Source organism: Melanostigma gelatinosum, assembly GCF_949748355.1.
Source record: "Melanostigma gelatinosum genome assembly, chromosome: 22".
NCBI classification, from domain to species: Eukaryota; Metazoa; Chordata; class Actinopteri; order Perciformes; family Zoarcidae; genus Melanostigma; species Melanostigma gelatinosum.
Window position 1 is genome coordinate 4,075,029 of NC_136655.1, and position 22,564 is coordinate 4,097,592.

General features: G+C 28.7%; 1 protein-coding gene across 3 annotated transcripts in view; it reads left to right on the top strand.

Annotated features, from left to right (window-relative positions):
• acss3 (acyl-CoA synthetase short chain family member 3) overlaps nucleotides 1–22,564 on the top strand; it is a 46,338-nt gene that overhangs the window by 22,382 nt on the left and 1,392 nt on the right. The gene's annotated exons all lie outside the window — the stretch shown is intronic.

Consider the following 22,564-nt stretch of genomic DNA (forward strand, 5'->3'; position numbering starts at 1 on the left):
CTATACTATGACTTTTTATTTATTTCAACATACTATACTATGACTTTTTTCATTTTTTTCCGACATGCTATACTATGACTTATTTTCTTCGACATGCTATACTATGACTTTTATGACATTTTTCGACATGCTATACTATGACTTTCATTTTTTTTCGACATGCTATACTATGACTTATTTTCTTCGACATGCCATACCATGACTTTTTATGACTTTTTTCGACATACTATACTTTGACTTTTTTCATTTTTTTTCGACATGCTATACTATGACTTTTTCATTTTATTTCGACATGCTATACTATGACTTTTTTCATTTTTTTTCGACATGCTATACTATGACTTTCATTTTTATCGACATGCTATACTATGACTTATTTTCTTCGACATGCTATACTATGACTTTTTATGACTTTTTTCGACATGCTATACTATGACTTATTTTTTTTCCGACATGCTATACTGTGACTTATTTTCTTTGACATGCCATACTATGACTTTTTATGACTTTTTTCGACATACTATACTATGACTTTTTCATTTTATTTCGACATGCTATACTATGACTTTTTCATTTTATTTCGACATGCTATACTATGACTTTTTTCGACATGCTACACTATGACTTTCATTTTTTTCGACATGCTATACTATGACTTTTTTCGACACGCTATACTATGACTTTCATTTTTTTCGACATGCTATACTATGACTTTTTATGACTTTTTTCGACATACTATACTATGACTCATTTTTTGTCGACATACTATACTATGACTTATTTTTTTTCCGACATGCTATACTGTGACTTATTTTCTTCGACATGCTATACTATGACTTTTTATGACTTTTTTCGACATACTATACTATGACTCATTTTTTGTCGACATGCTATACTGTGACTAATTTTTTTTCGACATGCTATACTATGACTCCTTTTTTTCAACATGCTATACTATGACTTATTTTCTTCGACATGCTATACTATGACTTTTTATGACATTTTTCGACATGCTATACTATGACTCATTTTTTTCGACATGCTATACTATGACTTTCATTTTTATCGACATGCTATACTATGACTTTTTATTTATTTCAACATACTATACTATGACTTTTTTAAATTTTTTTCGACATGCTATACTATGACTTTTTATTTATTTCAACATACTATACTATGACTTTTTTAATTTTCTTCGACATGCTATACTATGACTTTTTATGACATTTTTCGACATGCTATACTATGACTTTCATTTTTTTCCGACATGCTATACTATGACTAATTTTTTTCCGACATGCTATACTATGACTTATTTTCTTCGACATGCTATACTATGACTTTTTATGACTTTTTTCGACATGCTATACTATGACTTATTTTTTTTCCGACATGCTATACTGTGACTTATTTTCTTCGACATGCCATACTATGACTTTTTATGACTTTTTTCGACATACTATACTATGACTTTTTCATTTTATTTCGACATGCTATACTATGACTTTTTCATTTTATTTCGACATGCTATACTATGACTTTTTTCGACATGCTACACTATGACTTTCATTTTTTTCGACATGCTATACTATGACTTTTTATGACTTTTTTCGACATACTATACTATGACTCATTTTTTGTCGACATACTATACTATGACTTATTTTTTTTCCGACATGCTATACTGTGACTTATTTTCTTCGACATGCTATACTATGACTTTTTATGACTTTTTTCGACATACTATACTATGACTCATTTTTTGTCGACATGCTATACTGTGACTAATTTTTTTTCGACATGCTATACTATGACTCCTTTTTTTCAACATGCTATACTATGACTTATTTTCTTCGACATGCTATACTATGACTTTTTATGACATTTTTCGACATGCTATACTATGACTCATTTTTTTCGACATGCTATACTATGACTTTCATTTTTATCGACATGCCATACTATGACTTATTTTTTTTCGACATGCTATACTATGACTTTTTATTTATTTCAACATACTATACTATGACTTTTTTAATTTTTTTTCGACATGCTATACTATGACTTTTTATTTATTTCAACATACTATACTATGACTTTTTTAATTTTCTTCGACATGCTATACTATGACTTTTTATGACATTTTTCGACATGCTATAGTATGACTTTCATTTTTTTTTCGACATGCTATACTATGACTCATTTTTTTCCGACATGCTATACTATGACTTATTTTCTTCGACATGCTATACTATGACTTTTTATGACTTTTTTCGACATACTATACTATGACTTATTTTTTTCTGACATGCTATACTGTGACTTATTTTCTACGACATGCTACACTATGACTTTTTATGACTTTTTTCGACATACTATACTATGACTCATTTTTTTCGACATGCTATACTATGACTTTTTATTTATTTCAACATACTATACTATGACTTTTTTCATTTTTTCCGACATACTATACTATGACTTTCATTTTTATCGATATGCTATACTATGACTTATTTTTTTTCGACATGCTATACTATGACTTTTTCATTTTATTTCGACATGCTATACTATGACTTTTTCATTTTATTTCGACATGCTATACTATGACTTTTTTCGACATGCTACACTATGACTTTCATTTTTTTCGACATGCTATACTATGACTTTTTATGACTTTTTTCGACATACTATACTATGACTCATTTTTTGTCGACATACTATACTATGACTTATTTTTTTTCCGACATGCTATACTGTGACTTATTTTCTTCGACATGCTATACTATGACTTTTTATGACTTTTTTCGACATACTATACTATGACTCATTTTTTGTCGACATGCTATACTGTGACTAATTTTTTTTCGACATGCTATACTATGACTCCTTTTTTTCAACATGCTATACTATGACTTATTTTCTTCGACATGCTATACTATGACTTTTTATGACATTTTTCGACATGCTATACTATGACTCATTTTTTTCGACATGCTATACTATGACTTTCATTTTTATCGACATGCCATACTATGACTTATTTTTTTTCGACATGCTATACTATGACTTTTTATTTATTTCAACATACTATACTATGACTTTTTTAATTTTTTTTCGACATGCTATACTATGACTTTTTATTTATTTCAACATACTATACTATGACTTTTTTAATTTTCTTCGACATGCTATACTATGACTTTTTATGACATTTTTCGACATGCTATAGTATGACTTTCATTTTTTTTTCGACATGCTATACTATGACTCATTTTTTTCCGACATGCTATACTATGACTTATTTTCTTCGACATGCTATACTATGACTTTTTATGACTTTTTTCGACATACTATACTATGACTTATTTTTTTCTGACATGCTATACTGTGACTTATTTTCTACGACATGCTACACTATGACTTTTTATGACTTTTTTCGACATACTATACTATGACTCATTTTTTTCGACATGCTATACTATGACTTTTTATTTATTTCAACATACTATACTATGACTTTTTTCATTTTTTTCCGACATGCTATACTATGACTTATTTTCTTCGACATGCTATACTATGACTTTTATGACATTTTTCGACATGCTATACTATGACTTTCATTTTTTTTCGACATGCTATACTATGACTTATTTTCTTCGACATGCCATACCATGACTTTTTATGACTTTTTTCGACATACTATACTTTGACTTTTTTCATTTTTTTTCGACATGCTATACGCTGACTTTTTCATTTTATTTCGACATGCTATACTATGACTTTTTTCATTTCTTTTCGACATGCTATACTATGACTTTCATTTTTATCGACATGCTATACTATGACTTTTTATTTATTTCAACATACTATACTATGACTTTTTTAATTTTTTTTCGACATGCTATACTATGACTTTTTATTTATTTCAACATACTATACTATGACTTTTTTAATTTTCTTCGACATGCTATACTATGACTTTTTATGACATTTTTCGACATGCTATACTATGACTTTCATTTTTTTTCGACATGCTATACTATGACATTTTATGACTTTTTTCAACATGCTATACTATGACTAATTTTTTTCCGACATGCTATACTATGACTTATTTTCTTCGACATGCTATACTATGACTTTTTATGACTTTTTTCGACATGCTATACTATGACTTATTTTTTTTCCGACATGCTATACTGTGACTTATTTTCTTCGACATGCCATACTATGACTTTTTATGACTTTTTTCGACATACTATACTATGACTTTTTCATTTTATTTCGACATGCTATACTATGACTTTTTCATTTTATTTCGACATGCTATACTATGACTTTTTTCGACATGCTACACTATGACTTTCATTTTTTTCGACATGCTATACTATGACTTTTTATGACTTTTTTCGACATACTATACTATGACTCATTTTTTGTCGACATACTATACTATGACTTATTTTTTTTCCGACATGCTATACTGTGACTTATTTTCTTCGACATGCTATACTATGACTTTTTATGACTTTTTTCGACATACTATACTATGACTCATTTTTTGTCGACATGCTATACTGTGACTAATTTTTTTTCGACATGCTATACTATGACTCCTTTTTTTCAACATGCTATACTATGACTTATTTTCTTCGACATGCTATACTATGACTTTTTATGACATTTTTCGACATGCTATACTATGACTCATTTTTTTCGACATGCTATACTATGACTTTCATTTTTATCGACATGCCATACTATGACTTATTTTTTTTCGACATGCTATACTATGACTTTTTATTTATTTCAACATACTATACTATGACTTTTTTAATTTTTTTTCGACATGCTATACTATGACTTTTTATTTATTTCAACATACTATACTATGACTTTTTTAATTTTCTTCGACATGCTATACTATGACTTTTTATGACATTTTTCGACATGCTATACTATGACTTTCATTTTTTTTCGACATGCTATACTATGACTCATTTTTTTCCGACATGCTATACTATGACTTATTTTCTTCGACATGCTATACTATGACTTTTTATGACTTTTTTCGACATACTATACTATGACTTATTTTTTTTCTGACATGCTATACTGTGACTTATTTTCTACGACATGCTACACTATGACTTTTTATGACTTTTTTCGACATACGATACTATGACTCATTTTTTTCGACATGCTATACTATGACTTTTTATTTATTTCAACATACTATACTATGACTTTTTTCATTTTTTCCGACATACTATACTATGACTTTCATTTTTATCGACATGCTATACTATGACTTATTTTTTTTCGACATGCTATACTATGACTTTTTATTTATTTCAACATACTATACTATGACTTTTTTCATTTTTTTCCGACATGCTATACTATGACTTATTTTCTTCGACATGCTATACTATGACTTTTATGACATTTTTCGACATGCTATACTATGACTTTAATTTTTTTTCGACATGCTATACTATGACTTATTTTCTTCGACATGCCATACCATGACTTTTTATGACTTTTTTCGACATACTATACTTTGACTTTTTTCATTTTTTTTCGACATGCTATACTATGACTTTTTCATTTTATTTCGACATGCTATACTATGACTTTTTTCATTTTTTTTCGACATGCTATACTCTGACTTTTTCATTTTATTTCGACATGCTATACTGTGACTTTTTTCGACATGCTACACTATGACTTTCATTTTTTTCAACATGCTATACTATGACTTTTTATGACATTTTCCGACATACTATACTATGACTTTCATTTTTATCGACATGCTATACTATGACTCATTTTTTTCAACATGCTATACTATGACTTATTTTCTTCGACATGCTATACTATGACTTTTTATGACATTTTTCGACATGCTATACTATGACTCATTTTTTTCGACATGCTATACTATGACTTTCATTTTTATCGACATGCCATACTATGACTTATTTTTTTTCGACATGCTATACTATGACTTTTTATTTATTTCAACATACTATACTATGACTTTTTTCATTTTTTTCCGACATGCTATACTATGACTTATTTTCTTCGACATGCTATACTATGACTTTTTATGACATTTTTCGACATGCTATACTATGACTTTCATTTTTTTTCGACATGCTATACTATGACTTATTTTCTTCGACATGCTATACTATGACTTTTTATGACTTTTTTCAACATGCTGTACTATGACTCATTTTTTTCCGACATGCTATACTATGACTTATTTTCTTCGACATGCTATACTATGACTTTTTATGACTTTTTTCGACATACTATACTATGACTTATTTTTTTTCTGACATGCTATACTGTGACTTATTTTCTACGACATGCTACACTATGACTTTTTATGACGTTTTTCGACATACTATACTATGACTCATTTTTTTCGACATGCTATACTATGACTTTTTCATTTTTTTCAACATGCTATACTATGACTTATTTTCTTCGACATGCTATACTATGACTTTTTATGACTTTTTTCGACATACTATACTATGACTCATTTTTTTTCGACATGCTATACTATGACTCATTTTTTTCAACATGCTATACTATGACTTATTTTCTTCGACATGCTATACTATGACTTTTTATGACATTTTTCGACATGCTATACTATGACTCATTTTTTTTCGACATGCTATACTATGACTTTCATTTTTATCGACATGCCATACTATGACTTTTTTTTTTCCGACATGCTATACTATGACTTTTTATTTATTTCAACATGCTATACTATGACTTTTTATGACTTTTTTCGACATACTATACTATGTCTCATTTTTTTCGACATGCTATACTATGACTTTTTCGTTTTTTCCGACATGCTATACTATGACTTATTTTCTTCGACATGCTATACTATGACTTTTTATGACTTTTTTCGACATACTATACTATGACTCATTTTTTTTCGACATGCTATACTGTGATTCATTTTTTTTCGACATGCTATACTATGACTCATTTTTTTCAACATGCTATACTATGACTTATTTTCTTCGACATGCTATACTATGACTTTTTATGACATTTTTCGACATGCTATACTATGACTCATTTTTTTTCGACATGCTATACTATGACTTTCATTTTTATCGACATGCCATACTATGACTTTTTTTTTTTCGACATGCTATACTATGACTTTTTATTTATTTCAACATACTATACTATGACTTTTTTCATTTTTTTCCGACATGCTATACTATGGTTCATTTTTTTTCGACATGCTATACTATGACTTATTTTCTTCGCCATGCTATACTATGACTTTTTATGACTTTTTTCAACATGCTGTACTATGACTCATTTTTTTCCGACATGCTATACTATGACTTATTTTCTTCGACATGCTATACTATGACTTTTTATGACTTTTTTTGACATACTATACTATGACTTATTTTTTTTCTGACATGCTATACTGTGACTTATTTTCTACGACATGCTACACTATGACTTTTTATGACGTTTTTCGACATACTATACTATGACTCATTTTTTTCGACATGCTATACTATGACTTTTTCGTTTTTTCCGACATGCTATACTATGACTTATTTTCTTCGACATGCTATACTATGACTTTTTATGACTTTTTTCGACATACTATACTATGACTCATTTTTTTTCGACATGCTATACTATGACTTTTTCATTTTTTTCAACATGCTATACTATGACTTATTTTCTTCGACATGCTATACTATGACTTTTTATGACTTTTTTCGACATACTATACTATGACTCATTTTTTTTCGACATGCTATACTATGACTCATTTTTTTCAACATGCTATACTATGACTTATTTTCTTCGACATGCTATACTATGACTTTTTATGACATTTTTCGACATGCTATACTATGACTCATTTTTTTTCGACATGCTATACTATGACTTTCATTTTTATCGACATGCCATACTATGACTTATTTTCTTCGACATGCTATACTATGACTTTTTATGACTTTTTTCGACATACTATACTATGACTCATTTTTTTTCGACATGCTATACTGTGATTCATTTTTTTTCGACATGCTATACTATGACTCACTTTTTTCAACATGCTATACTATGACTTATTTTCTTCGACATGCTATACTATGACTTTTTATGACATTTTTCGACATGCTATACTATGACTCATTTTTTTTCGACATGCTATACTATGACTTTCATTTTTATCGACATGCCATACTATGACTTTTTTTTTCCGACATGCTATACTATGACTTTTTATTTATTTCAACATACTATACTATGACTTTTTTCATTTTTTTCCGACATGCTATACTATGGCTCATTTTTTTTCGACATGCTATACTATGACTTATTTTCTTCGACATGCTATACTATGACTTTTTATGACTTTTTTCAACATGCTGTACTATGACTCATTTTTTTTCGACATGCTATACTATGACTTATTTTCTTCGACATGCTATACTATGACTTTTTATGACTTTTTTCGACATACTATACTATGACTTATTTTTTTTCTGACATGCTATACTGTGACTTATTTTCTACAACATGCTACACTATGACTTTTTATGACTTTTTTCGACATACTATACTATGACTAATTTTTTTCGACATGCTATACTATGACTTTTTATTTATTTCAACATACTATACTATGACTTTTTTCATTTTTTCCGACATACTATACTATGACTTTCATTTTTATCGACATGCTATACTATGACTTATTTTCTTCGACATGCTATACTATGACTTTTTATGACTTTTTTCAACATGCTGTACTATGACTCATTTTTTTCCCACATGCTATACTGTGACTTTTTCATTTTTTCCGACATGCTATACTATGACTTATTTTCTTCGACATGCTATACTATGACTTTTTATGACTTTTTTCGACATGCTATACGATGACTTTTTCATTTTATTTCGACATGCTATACTATGACTTTTTTCGACATGCTATACTATGACTTATTTTCTTCGATATGCTATACTATGACTTTTTATGACTTTTTTCGACATACTATACTATGACTCATTTTTTTCGACATGCTATACTATGACTTTTTCGTTTTTTCCGACATGCTATACTATGACTTATTTTCTTCGACATGCTATACTATGACTTTTTATGACTTTTTTCGACATACTATACTATGACTCATTTTCTTCCGACATGCTATACTGTGACTCATTTTTTTTCGACATGCTATACTATGACTCATTTTTTTCAACATGCTATACTATGACTTATTTTCTTCGACATGCTATACTATGACTTTTTATGACATTTTTCGACATGCTATACTATGACTCATTTTTTTTCGACATGCTATACTATGACTTTCATTTTTATCGACATGCCATACTATGACTTATTTTTTTTCGACATGCTATACTATGACTTTTTATTTATTTCAACATACTATACTATGACTTTTTTCATTTTTTTCCGACATGCTATACTATGACTTATTTTCTTCGACATGCTATACTATGACTTTTTATGACTTTTTTCGACATACTATACTATGACTCATTTTTTTCGACATGCTATACTATGACTTTTTCGTTTTTTCCGACATGCTATACTATGACTTATTTTCTTCGACATGCTATACTATGACTTTTTATGACTTTTTTCGACATACTATACTATGACTCATTTTTTTTCGACATGCTATACTATGACTCATTTTTTTCAACATGCTATACTATGACTTATTTTCTTCGACATGCTATACTATGACTTTTTATGACATTTTTCGACATGCTATACTATGACTCATTTTTTTTCGACATGCTATACTATGACTTTCATTTTTATCGACATGCCATACTATGACTTTTTTTTTTTCGACATGCTATACTATGACTTTATTTATTTCAACATGCTATACTATGACTTTTTATGACTTTTTTCGACATACTATACTATGACTCATTTTTTTCGACATGCTATACTATGACTTTTTCGTTTTTTCCGACATGCTATACTATGACTTATTTTCTTCGACATGCTATACTATGACTTTTTATGACTTTTTTCGACATACTATACTATGACTCATTTTTTTTCGACATGCTATACTGTGATTCATTTTTTTTCGACATGCTATACTATGACTCATTTTTTTCAACATGCTATACTATGACTTATTTTCTTCGACATGCTATACTATGACTTTTTATGACATTTTTCGACATACTATACTATGACTCATTTTTTTTCGACATGCTATACTGTGATTCATTTTTTTTCGACATGCTATACTATGACTCATTTTTTGTCGACATACTATACTATGACTTATTTTTTTTCCGACATGCTATACTGTGACTTATTTTCTTCGACATGCTATACTATGACTTTTTATGACTTTTTTCGACATACTATACTATGACTCATTTTTTGTCGACATGCTATACTGTGACTATTTTTTTTTCGACATGCTATACTATGACTCCTTTTTTTCAACATGCTATACTATGACTTATTTTCTTCGACATGCTATACTATGACTTTTTATGACATTTTTCGACATGCTATACTATGACTCATTTTTTTCGACATGCTATACTATGACTTTCATTTTTATCGACATGCCATACTATGACTTATTTTTTTTCGACATGCTATACTATGACTTTTTATTTATTTCAACATACTATACTATGACTTTTTTAATTTTTTTTCGACATGCTATACTATGACTTTTTATTTATTTCAACATACTATACTATGACTTTTTTAATTTTCTTCGACATGCTATACTATGACTTTTTATGACATTTTTCGACATGCTATAGTATGACTTTCATTTTTTTTTCGACATGCTATACTATGACTCATTTTTTTCCGACATGCTATACTATGACTTATTTTCTTCGACATGCTATACTATGACTTTTTATGACTTTTTTCGACATACTATACTATGACTTATTTTTTTCTGACATGCTATACTGTGACTTATTTTCTACGACATGCTACACTATGACTTTTTATGACTTTTTTCGACATACTATACTATGACTCATTTTTTTCGACATGCTATACTATGACTTTTTATTTATTTCAACATACTATACTATGACTTTTTTCATTTTTTTCCGACATGCTATACTATGACTTATTTTCTTCGACATGCTATACTATGACTTTTATGACATTTTTCGACATGCTATACTATGACTTTCATTTTTTTTCGACATGCTATACTATGACTTATTTTCTTCGACATGCCATACCATGACTTTTTATGACTTTTTTCGACATACTATACTTTGACTTTTTTCATTTTTTTTCGACATGCTATACGCTGACTTTTTCATTTTATTTCGACATGCTATACTATGACTTTTTTCATTTCTTTTCGACATGCTATACTATGACTTTCATTTTTATCGACATGCTATACTATGACTTTTTATTTATTTCAACATACTATACTATGACTTTTTTAATTTTTTTTCGACATGCTATACTATGACTTTTTATTTATTTCAACATACTATACTATGACTTTTTTAATTTTCTTCGACATGCTATACTATGACTTTTTATGACATTTTTCGACATGCTATACTATGACTTTCATTTTTTTTCGACATGCTATACTATGACATTTTATGACTTTTTTCAACATGCTATACTATGACTAATTTTTTTCCGACATGCTATACTATGACTTATTTTCTTCGACATGCTATACTATGACTTTTTATGACTTTTTTCGACATGCTATACTATGACTTATTTTTTTTCCGACATGCTATACTGTGACTTATTTTCTTCGACATGCCATACTATGACTTTTTATGACTTTTTTCGACATACTATACTATGACTTTTTCATTTTATTTCGACATGCTATACTATGACTTTTTCATTTTATTTCGACATGCTATACTATGACTTTTTTCGACATGCTACACTATGACTTTCATTTTTTTCGACATGCTATACTATGACTTTTTATGACTTTTTTCGACATACTATACTATGACTCATTTTTTGTCGACATACTATACTATGACTTATTTTTTTTCCGACATGCTATACTGTGACTTATTTTCTTCGACATGCTATACTATGACTTTTTATGACTTTTTTCGACATACTATACTATGACTCATTTTTTGTCGACATGCTATACTGTGACTAATTTTTTTTCGACATGCTATACTATGACTCCTTTTTTTCAACATGCTATACTATGACTTATTTTCTTCGACATGCTATACTATGACTTTTTATGACATTTTTCGACATGCTATACTATGACTCATTTTTTTCGACATGCTATACTATGACTTTCATTTTTATCGACATGCCATACTATGACTTATTTTTTTTCGACATGCTATACTATGACTTTTTATTTATTTCAACATACTATACTATGACTTTTTTAATTTTTTTTCGACATGCTATACTATGACTTTTTATTTATTTCAACATACTATACTATGACTTTTTTAATTTTCTTCGACATGCTATACTATGACTTTTTATGACATTTTTCGACATGCTATACTATGACTTTCATTTTTTTTCGACATGCTATACTATGACTCATTTTTTTCCGACATGCTATACTATGACTTATTTTCTTCGACATGCTATACTATGACTTTTTATGACTTTTTTCGACATACTATACTATGACTTATTTTTTTTCTGACATGCTATACTGTGACTTATTTTCTACGACATGCTACACTATGACTTTTTATGACTTTTTTCGACATACGATACTATGACTCATTTTTTTCGACATGCTATACTATGACTTTTTATTTATTTCAACATACTATACTATGACTTTTTTCATTTTTTCCGACATACTATACTATGACTTTCATTTTTATCGACATGCTATACTATGACTTATTTTTTTTCGACATGCTATACTATGACTTTTTATTTATTTCAACATACTATACTATGACTTTTTTCATTTTTTTCCGACATGCTATACTATGACTTATTTTCTTCGACATGCTATACTATGACTTTTATGACATTTTTCGACATGCTATACTATGACTTTAATTTTTTTTCGACATGCTATACTATGACTTATTTTCTTCGACATGCCATACCATGACTTTTTATGACTTTTTTCGACATACTATACTTTGACTTTTTTCATTTTTTTTCGACATGCTATACTATGACTTTTTCATTTTATTTCGACATGCTATACTATGACTTTTTTCATTTTTTTTCGACATGCTATACTCTGACTTTTTCATTTTATTTCGACATGCTATACTGTGACTTTTTTCGACATGCTACACTATGACTTTCATTTTTTTCAACATGCTATACTATGACTTTTTATGACATTTTCCGACATACTATACTATGACTTTCATTTTTATCGACATGCTATACTATGACTCATTTTTTTCAACATGCTATACTATGACTTATTTTCTTCGACATGCTATACTATGACTTTTTATGACATTTTTCGACATGCTATACTATGACTCATTTTTTTCGACATGCTATACTATGACTTTCATTTTTATCGACATGCCATACTATGACTTATTTTTTTTCGACATGCTATACTATGACTTTTTATTTATTTCAACATACTATACTATGACTTTTTTCATTTTTTTCCGACATGCTATACTATGACTTATTTTCTTCGACATGCTATACTATGACTTTTTATGACATTTTTCGACATGCTATACTATGACTTTCATTTTTTTTCGACATGCTATACTATGACTTATTTTCTTCGACATGCTATACTATGACTTTTTATGACTTTTTTCAACATGCTGTACTATGACTCATTTTTTTCCGACATGCTATACTATGACTTATTTTCTTCGACATGCTATACTATGACTTTTTATGACTTTTTTCGACATACTATACTATGACTTATTTTTTTTCTGACATGCTATACTGTGACTTATTTTCTACGACATGCTACACTATGACTTTTTATGACTTTTTTCGACATACTATACTATGACTCATTTTTTTCGACATGCTATACTATGACTTTTTATGACTTTTTTCGACATACTATACTATGACTCATTTTTTCCGACATGCTATACTATGACTTTTTCGTTTTTTCCGACATGCTATACTATGACTTATTTTCTTCGACATGCTATACTATGACTTTTTATGACTTTTTTCGACATACTATACTATGACTCATTTTTTTTCGACATGCTATACTGTGACTCATTTTTTTCCGACATGCTATACTATGACTCATTTTTTTCAACATGCTATACTATGACTTATTTTCTTCGACATGCTATACTATGACTTTTTATGACATTTTTCGACATGCTATACTATGACTCATTTTTTTTCGACATGCTATACTATGACTTTCATTTTTATCGACATGCCATACTATGACTTATTTTTTTTCGACATGCTATACTATGACTTTTTATTTATTTCAACATACTATACTATGACTTTTTTCATTTTTTTCCGACATGCTATACTATGACTTATTTTCTTCGACATTCTATACTATGACTTTTTATGACATTTTTCGACATGCTATACTATGACTTTCATTTTTTTTCGACATGCTATACTATGACTCATTTTATTTTGACATGCTATACTGTGACTTTTTTCGACATGCTACACTATGACTTTCATTTTTTTCAACATGCTATACTATGACTTTTTATGACATTTTTCGACATGCTGTACTAAGACTCATTTTTTTCAACATGCTATACTATGACTTTTTATTTATTTCAACATACTATACTATGACTTTTTTCATTTTTTTCGACATGCTATACTATGACTTTCGTTTTTATCGACATGCTATACTATGACTTATTTTCTTCGACATGCTATACTATGACTTTTTATGACTTTTTTCGACATACTATACTATGACTTATTTTTTTCCCGACATGCTATACTGTGACTTATTTTCTTCGACATGCTATACTATGACTTTTTATGACTTTTTTCGACATACTATACTATGACTCATTTTTTTCGACATGCTATACTATGACTTTTTCGTTTTTTCCGACATGCTATACTATGACTTATTTTCTTCGACATGCTATACTATGACTTTTTATGACTTTTTTCGACATACTATACTATGACTAATTTTTTTTCGACATGCTATACTGTGACTAATTTTTTTTCGACATGCTATACTATGACTCATTTTTTTCAACATGCTATACTATGACTTATTTTCTTCGACATGCTATACTATGACTTTTTATGACATTTTTCGACATGCTATACTATGACTCATTTTTTTCGACATGCTATACTATGACTTTCATTTTTATCGACATGCCATACTATGACTTATTTTTTTTCGACATGCTATACTATGACTTTTTATTTATTTCAACATACTATACTATGACTTTTTTCATTTTTTTCCGACATGCTATACTATGACTTATTTTCTTCGACATGCTATACTATGACTTTTTATGACATTTTTCGACATGCTATACTATGACTTTCATTTTTTTTCGACATGCTATACTATGACTTATTTTCTTCGACATGCTATACTATGACTTTTTATGACTTTTTTCAACATGCTGTACTATGACTCATTTTTTTCCGACATGCTATACTATGACTTATTTTCTTCGACATGCTATACTATGACTTTTTATGACTTTTTTTGACATACTATACTATGACTTATTTTTTTTCTGACATGCTATACTGTGACTTATTTTCTACGACATGCTACACTATGACTTTTTATGACGTTTTTCGACATACTATACTATGACTCATTTTTTTCGACATGCTATACTATGACTTTTTCATTTTTTTCAACATGCTATACTATGACTTATTTTCTTCGACATGCTATACTATGACTTTTTATGACTTTTTTCGACATACTATACTATGACTCATTTTTTTTCGACATGCTATACTATGACTCATTTTTTTCAACATGCTATACTATGACTTATTTTCTTCGACATGCTATACTATGACTTTTTATGACATTTTTCGACATGCTATACTATGACTCATTTTTTTTCGACATGCTATACTATGACTTTCATTTTTATCGACATGCCATACTATGACTTTTTTTTTTCCGACATGCTATACTATGACTTTTTATTTATTTCAACATGCTATACTATGACTTTTTATGACTTTTTTCGACATACTATACTATGTCTCATTTTTTTCGACATGCTATACTATGACTTTTTCGTTTTTTCCGACATGCTATACTATGACTTATTTTCTTCGACATGCTATACTATGACTTTTTATGACTTTTTTCGACATACTATACTATGACTCATTTTTTTTCGACATGCTATACTGTGATTCATTTTTTTTCGACATGCTATACTATGACTCATTTTTTTCAACATGCTATACTATGACTTATTTTCTTCGACATGCTATACTATGACTTTTTATGACATTTTTCGACATGCTATACTATGACTCATTTTTTTTCGACATGCTATACTATGACTTTCATTTTTATCGACATGCCATACTATGACTTTTTTTTTTTCGACATGCTATACTATGACTTTTTATTTATTTCAACATACTATACTATGACTTATTTTCTTCGACATGCTATACTATGACTTTTTATGACTTTTTTCGACATACTATACTATGACTTATTTTTTTTCTGACATGCTATACTGTGACTTATTTTCTACGACATGCTACACTATGACTTTTTATGACTTTTTTCGACATACTATACTATGACTCATTTTTTTCGACATGCTATACTATGACTTTTTATGACTTTTTTCGACATACTATACTATGACTCATTTTTTCCGACATGCTATACTATGACTTTTTCGTTTTTTCCGACATGCTATACTATGACTTATTTTCTTCGACATGCTATACTATGACTTTTTATGACTTTTTTCGACATACTATACTATGACTCATTTTTTTTCGACATGCTATACTGTGACTCATTTTTTTCCGACATGCTATACTATGACTCATTTTTTTCAACATGCTATACTATGACTTATTTTCTTCGACATGCTATACTATGACTTTTTATGACATTTTTCGACATGCTATACTATGACTCATTTTTTTTCGACATGCTATACTATGACTTTCATTTTTATCGACATGCCATACTATGACTTATTTTTTTTCGACATGCTATACTATGACTTTTTATTTATTTCAACATACTATACTATGACTTTTTTCATTTTTTTCCGACATGCTATACTATGACTTATTTTCTTCGACATTCTATACTATGACTTTTTATGACATTTTTCGACATGCTATACTATGACTTTCATTTTTTTTCGACATGCTATACTATGACTCATTTTATTTTGACATGCTATACTGTGACTTTTTTCGACATGCTACACTATGACTTTCATTTTTTTCAACATGCTATACTATGACTTTTTATGACATTTTTCGACATGCTGTACTAAGACTCATTTTTTTCAACATGCTATACTATGACTTTTTATTTATTTCAACATACTATACTATGACTTTTTTCATTTTTTTCGACATGCTATACTATGACTTTCGTTTTTATCGACATGCTATACTATGACTTATTTTCTTCGACATGCTATACTATGACTTTTTATGACTTTTTTCGACATACTATACTATGACTTATTTTTTTCCCGACATGCTATACTGTGACTTATTTTCTTCGACATGCTATACTATGACTTTTTATGACTTTTTTCGACATACTATACTATGACTCATTTTTTTCGACATGCTATACTATGACTTTTTCGTTTTTTCCGACATGCTATACTATGACTTATTTTCTTCGACATGCTATACTATGACTTTTTATGACTTTTTTCGACATACTATACTATGACTAATTTTTTTTCGACATGCTATACTGTGACTAATTTTTTTTCGACATGCTATACTATGACTCATTTTTTTCAACATGCTATACTATGACTTATTTTCTTCGACATGCTATACTATGACTTTTTATGACATTTTTCGACATGCTATACTATGACTCATTTTTTTCGACATGCTATACTATGACTTTCATTTTTATCGACATGCCATACTATGACTTATTTTTTTTCGACATGCTATACTATGACTTTTTATTTATTTCAACATACTATACTATGACTTTTTTCATTTTTTTCCGACATGCTATACTATGACTTATTTTCTTCGACATGCTATACTATGACTTTTTATGACATTTTTCGACATGCTATACTATGACTTTCATTTTTTTTCGACATGCTATACTATGACTTATTTTCTTCGACATGCTATACTATGACTTTTTATGACTTTTTTCAACATGCTGTACTATGACTCATTTTTTTCCGACATGCTATACTATGACTTATTTTCTTCGACATGCTATACTATGACTTTTTATGACTTTTTTTGACATACTATACTATGACTTATTTTTTTTCTGACATGCTATACTGTGACTTATTTTCTACGACATGCTACACTATGACTTTTTATGACGTTTTTCGACATACTATACTATGACTCATTTTTTTCGACATGCTATACTATGACTTTTTCATTTTTTTCAACATGCTATACTATGACTTATTTTCTTCGACATGCTATACTATGACTTTTTATGACTTTTTTCGACATACTATACTATGACTCATTTTTTTTCGACATGCTATACTATGACTCATTTTTTTCAACATGCTATACTATGACTTATTTTCTTCGACATGCTATACTATGACTTTTTATGACATTTTTCGACATGCTATACTATGACTCATTTTTTTTCGACATGCTATACTATGACTTTCATTTTTATCGACATGCCATACTATGACTTTTTTTTTTCCGACATGCTATACTATGACTTTTTATTTATTTCAACATGCTATACTATGACTTTTTATGACTTTTTTCGACATACTATACTATGTCTCATTTTTTTCGACATGCTATACTATGACTTTTTCGTTTTTTCCGACATGCTATACTATGACTTATTTTCTTCGACATGCTATACTATGACTTTTTATGACTTTTTTCGACATACTATACTATGACTCATTTTTTTCGACATGCTATACTGTGATTCATTTTTTTTCGACATGCTATACTATGACTCATTTTTTTCAACATGCTATACTATGACTTATTTTCTTCGACATGCTATACTATGACTTTTTATGACATTTTTCGACATGCTATACTATGACTCATTTTTTTTCGACATGCTATACTATGACTTTCATTTTTATCGACATGCCATACTATGACTTTTTTTTTTTCGACATGCTATACTATGACTTTTTATTTATTTCAACATACTATACTATGACTTTTTTCATTTTTTTCCGACATGCTATACTATGGTTCATTTTTTTTCGACATGCTATACTATGACTTATTTTCTTCGACATGCTATACTATGACTTTTTATGACTTTTTTCAACATGCTGTACTATGACTCATTTTTTTCCGACATGCTATACTATGACTTATTTTCTTCGACATGCTATACTATGACTTTTTATGACTTTTTTTGACATACTATACTATGACTTATTTTTTTTCTGACATGCTATACTGTGACTTATTTTCTACGACATGCTACACTATGACTTTTTATGACGTTTTTCGACATACTATACTATGACTCATTTTTTTCGACATGCTATACTATGACTTTTTCGTTTTTTCCGACATGCTATACTATGACTTATTTTCTTCGACATGCTATACTATGACTTTTTATGACTTTTTTCGACATACTATACTATGACTCATTTTTTTTCGACATGCTATACTATGACTTTTTCATTTTTTTCAACATGCTATACTATGACTTATTTTCTTCGACATGCTATACTATGACTTTTTATGACTTTTTTCGACATACTATACTATGACTCATTTTTTTTCGACATGCTATACTATGACTCATTTTTTTCAACATGCTATACTATGACTTATTTTCTTCGACATGCTATACTATGACTTTTTATGACATTTTTCGACATGCTATACTATGACTCATTTTTTTTCGACATGCTATACTATGACTTTCATTTTTATCGACATGCCATACTATGACTTATTTTCTTCGACATGCTATACTATGACTTTTTATGACTTTTTTCGACATACTATACTATGACTCATTTTTTTTCGACATGCTATACTGTGATTCATTTTTTTTCGACATGCTATACTATGACTCACTTTTTTCAACATGCTATACTATGACTTATTTTCTTCGACATGCTATACTATGACTTTTTATGACATTTTTCGACATGCTATACTATGACTCATTTTTTTTCGACATGCTATACTATGACTTTCATTTTTATCGACATGCCATACTATGACTTTTTTTTTTTCGACATGCTATACTATGACTTTTTATTTATTTCAACATACTATACTATGACTTTTTTCATTTTTTTCCGACATGCTATACTATGGCTCATTTTTTTTCGACATGCTATACTATGACTTATTTTCTTCGACATGCTATACTATGACTTTTTATGACTTTTTTCAACATGCTGTACTATGACTCATTTTTTTTCGACATGCTATACTATGACTTATTTTCTTCGACATGCTATACTATGACTTTTTATGACTTTTTTCGACATACTATACTATGACTTATTTTTTTTCTGACATGCTATACTGTGACTTATTTTCTACAACATGCTACACTATGACTTTTTATGACTTTTTTCGACATACTATACTATGACTAATTTTTTTCGACATGCTATACTATGACTTTTTATTTATTTCAACATACTATACTATGACTTTTTTCATTTTTTCCGACATACTATACTATGACTTTCATTTTTATCGACATGCTATACTATGACTTATTTTCTTCGACATGCTATACTATGACTTTTTATGACTTTTTTCAACATGCTGTACTATGACTCATTTTTTTCCCACATGCTATACTGTGACTTTTTCATTTTTTCCGACATGCTATACTATGACTTATTTTCTTCGACATGCTATACTATGACTTTTTATGACTTTTTTCGACATGCTATACGATGACTTTTTCATTTTATTTCGACATGCTATACTATGACTTTTTTCGACATGCTATACTATGACTTATTTTCTTCGATATGCTATACTATGACTTTTTATGACTTTTTTCGACATACTATACTATGACTCATTTTTTTCGACATGCTATACTATGACTTTTTCGTTTTTTCCGACATGCTATACTATGACTTATTTTCTTCGACATGCTATACTATGACTTTTTATGACTTTTTTCGACATACTATACTATGACTCATTTTCTTCCGACATGCTATACTGTGACTCATTTTTTTTCGACATGCTATACTATGACTCATTTTTTTCAACATGCTATACTATGACTTATTTTCTTCGACATGCTATACTATGACTTTTTATGACATTTTTCGACATGCTATACTATGACTCATTTTTTTTCGACATGCTATACTATGACTTTCATTTTTATCGACATGCCATACTATGACTTATTTTTTTTCGACATGCTATACTATGACTTTTTATTTATTTCAACATACTATACTATGACTTTTTTCATTTTTTTCCGACATGCTATACTATGACTTATTTTCTTCGACATGCTATACTATGACTTTTTATGACTTTTTTCGACATACTATACTATGACTCATTTTTTTCGACATGCTATACTATGACTTTTTCGTTTTTTCCGACATGCTATACTATGACTTATTTTCTTCGACATGCTATACTATGACTTTTTATGACTTTTTTCGACATACTATACTATGACTCATTTTTTTTCGACATGCTATACTATGACTCATTTTTTTCAACATGCTATACTATGACTTATTTTCTTCGACATGCTATACTATGACTTTTTATGACATTTTTCGACATGCTATACTATGACTCATTTTTTTTCGACATGCTATACTATGACTTTCATTTTTATCGACATGCCATACTATGACTTTTTTTTTTCCGACATGCTATACTATGACTTTATTTATTTCAACATGCTATACTATGACTTTTTATGACTTTTTTCGACATACTATACTATGACTCATTTTTTTCGACATGCTATACTATGACTTTTTCGTTTTTTCCGACATGCTATACTATGACTTATTTTCTTCGACATGCTATACTATGACTTTTTATGACTTTTTTCGACATACTATACTATGACTCATTTTTTTTCGACATGCTATACTGTGATTCATTTTTTTTCGACATGCTATACTATGACTCATTTTTTTCAACATGCTATACTATGACTTATTTTCTTCGACATGCTATACTATGACTTTTTATGACATTTTTCGACATGCTATACTATGACTCATTTTTTTTCGACATGCTATACTATGACTTTCATTTTTATCGACATGCCATACTATGACTTTTTTTTTTTCGACATGCTATACTATGACTTTTTATTTATTTCAA